The sequence below is a fragment of the Agrilus planipennis genome, unplaced genomic scaffold, assembly GCF_000699045.2.
Source record: "Agrilus planipennis isolate EAB-ADULT unplaced genomic scaffold, Apla_2.0 scaffold133, whole genome shotgun sequence".
Lineage (NCBI taxonomy): Eukaryota > Metazoa > Arthropoda > Insecta > Coleoptera > Buprestidae > Agrilus > Agrilus planipennis.
The window spans coordinates 622,763-626,521 of NW_020439039.1; the positions used below are offsets into that span (position 1 = coordinate 622,763).

General features: G+C 32.1%; 1 protein-coding gene across 3 annotated transcripts in view; it reads right to left on the bottom strand.

Moving 5' to 3' along the window:
• The window catches only part of LOC108738820 (octopamine receptor Oamb), a 404,007-nt gene that overhangs the window by 342,154 nt on the left and 58,094 nt on the right, over positions 1-3,759 (bottom strand). The window lies entirely within an intron of this gene.

The following is a 3,759-nucleotide window of genomic DNA, read 5'->3' on the forward strand; positions in this document are numbered from 1 at the left end:
TACGTACGTACGTACGTACGTACGTACGTACATACACACATCATCAAAAAAATTGGCTAGCATGCTACTAATATGTTAAAACGTGGAAATATAATGAAAATTCCGATTTCACTTTTCGACCCAATTACAATAACTTCCTAATGGGAAGTTAACTAGAGATTACTTTAAATTAATAAGGAGATATGATAGTTTTCTTCAAATAAAGTTTGGGAAATTTTGTACGTATTCAGATGCGTTCCAACGTACCCTGGTGAGTGCCCCGGGTTCATTTCCCGACCAATACAACACCTTTTGACCTACCCTAACCTAAAATAGTTTTTATTTTCTGCATCTTTATAATGATATATGTTGCGTTCCCTGCTTTTATACTAAATAAGGAAAAATGTTGGACAAACTTCGAAGTTCATGTATTAATATAATGATGTATTTAAGTAGATTCTTATCAACTACTAGATTGACTTTTGCAGTACAAACATTGCAGACTTTCACGCAATCCACTCATTAAGGGTTTGTAGGATTTGCAGCTTTCTACGTAAGTTTAGTCTACTTGATGCTATCCGTAAACACAAATATTGGTTAAATTGGTGTAGTGAGGAATATAACTGTTTAATTTTGTGTCTTATTAGATATTAGGTAATATTTAGAAATAATAAAATAAAATACCAGAAGTATCGAAATGTGTAATACTCTTCTCGATTTAAAAAAAGGAAAATAAAACGGTTTAGCCAAAAACTCTAGGAGAGATATGGACACAGCATGCAACATATAGACAAAATAAAAAAAAAATGAATGTAACAAGGAAATAAATTAAAAGCCACGCAAGTGGTGTGAAGAAAAAGAAAGAAACAATAGACGATACACTACATTTAGCATAAGAAGAAAAAGGTGGATAGGTGTTTATCCTTATTGTGGATATAGTAAGAGATTTTAAAATAGAAGACATGTATGGAAAGAACTAGGAAAAAGAATAGAGAGAGCAAAAGAAATTTCTTTTAAAATATTAGTGGATAAACAGTTCTAAGAAAAAATGTAATTTGGAAGAAGGTGCAAGGCAAAGGTAACTACTTAGTATATAGTAATTTTCGATTTTACTTTTGCGAAATTAGGAAAGGGAATAAAAAAACATAAGAATGATCAGTAGTAACCAAAAATTAGAAACCTTGAACAGTAATATACTGCAGGTTGTGGTAATTGGATAGAACGAGCTTATTTAACGCACTGGTGGAAGGAGTGATAATGCATGGAGCAGAAATATGAAGTTGAAGAGAATACGAAGAAACAGAATGAATACAAAATAAGTATATCAAATGGACCACGAAGTTGGAAAAGACGAGCCCTAGTGATTCGATTTATATCGAAATTAAAAGAGACAATCTATCCGTTAAAGCAAGAAAAGGAGTGGAAAGGAAAAAATAAAATGGCGAAAGAATATGTCTTGACACGAAGTAAATTACAGGGAAAATAACTTCAAGAAAAGCAATACGAACGATAAGAAGAAAATTTTCTGAGCATATACAGCGATCATGGCTTATTTCTCTATGGTTTTTAATTTTTTTTTATTGCCGTATACGACGTATGATATTATTATATCGATTATATTTAATGTGTGTATTTACACAACTTCCTTCCTTCTTTGTAACCTACCTACTTATCAAAGTTCATGTGAAGGCAATAATAACTATAATAACAACAGAATTCGTTTTTGACTACTATAAAACAAAAATATCATTGTTATTTTATGGACGCAATAAGACGCGGCTTTTATATTTTTTCATTACCTACCCTGTATATACCTCACGACTCTGAAAACTAAGTTATACTTACTAATTTTTGGAAGACTATTTCAAAGTAAAAGTTAATCTCTAATTAATTTTAAATATTAAATTTTGCAGCAAACAAATGAACATAATAGGGATTAATGCTGCTGTAATATACCAATTAATCTCTGTGTTTATGGGTGGACTATTTTGGTCCAAGTACCTTAATACGAGTTGTTGAAATAGCTGATAGAATTTTCGATGATTTAGTTGGCATACATCCCTATGAGAACAAGGGATTGTTAGCGCCATTTCAAGTCGCCCATGATCGATGACGTTATCTGTATCGGGAAATTTTGGTAGTTCCCGAGGACCATGGTGGACGGACTGGTGATCGGTCCAGGGGGCATTCATGTGTGAGTCATTAAGAACAACATGTTGAATAGCTGTATTGGTTATTGTAACTCATTGAAGTTTGTTGAAATAAAATTACCAATTGTTAACAGGATGATACATTTGAAGGCGAAACAGAACATTTTATTTTTCAAATAGCAGCATCAGGCAAGATTTTATCATAAGGCTACTTTTTCCTATCCTAAGCTAATATTCGCAGTTCCTTAACACTCGAACAACCCACATCCTTAAATATTTGCGAACAGTAATTTAATCTAGGCTTACCTCTACCCCTCCTAACTCCCGTTTCTGCTTCTAATATGTCTCTGCCTGAGAAGGTATCTTGCCAACCTGTCCTGCCTATTTCTTATTGATTTCCATAGAGTCCGCTGTTCTCATATGTTTTCTAATACCTCTTCATTTATAACTCTCTCTATCCACAATATCCTCATCATTCACCTGCAACACCACATTTCGAACGCTTTTAACCTTTTCTTTACCGCAGCGCCGACCGACCATGTTTCGCACCCGTACAGCGCCGCGCTCTAAACACACACCTTTAACATATTTTTTCGAATTTCTAAATTAACCGTTCGCAAGCAAGATTTATTAACAAATTTAACATACATATACTCTTGTTAACTACAGCAATAATTATACCTACAAAACTCTAATGTAATATGAGACCGCGATTTTTCATTAAAACAATGATCAAATTAGAATCATTTGACACTTACTTCTTTAGTAATATCATATAAAGAGAAACAGAGCAGTGCCATTTTGAAAATGCCACATTAATATCTTTCAACTTCATTAATTTTTTCTTTTTCTCATTAATTTTTTACATTTTGTAAATATACATAAGTTTTCGTTCAACAAAGCTATAAAATTATGATAATTACAAAGAAATCCATCTATTATATTCTTGTGGTCCACAGAGACAACTTCCTTTTATCGTTAAAGTGTAACTAAAAATTGTTGCGCAACGCCCACGAATATGTCGCACAGTACGATAAGCCGAGTAATTTATAAAGTTGTGAAAATAGCGGGAAAACAATAAATCAAACTGCTTGTCGCAGTCAGAAGAGGAAAAATTGTTCCACTTAATTTCTTAAGAAAATGTATAATGATTGCCGAAAGTTTTTTAAAGGATTAACGTTCGGAGAAGTTGAAAATTCTTTTGAAGTTTTAATAATTAGTTCTTTGAATTAGAAGAATTCCTTAGATAACTTTTTAACTGATTGATGTCTACCAACAATAATGATAACTGAAAATTACAATACTTAATTAAACTGGAAGGAATAATTATACCTATTAGAATAGCAATTAAAATAAAAAATTTATATAAGTGATATCACATAATTACGCTTGCAATTTCATTTTTCATAACGAGATAATGTAATATATTTCTTTTCTTTCTATTTAAATACTCGCACTTTTTTTTTGATTATCATGTTGAGCTTTATGGTAAATTGGATAAGTTACCTAATATAGAAAATACTACAAATGGCGCAGTAAACGCCATCTGTAGCACGATGCTACATTTTAGGATTACGTATGCTCCAACAAGGTCCACTTGTGTGGATATCTACTTGCTGAAAACGAATCC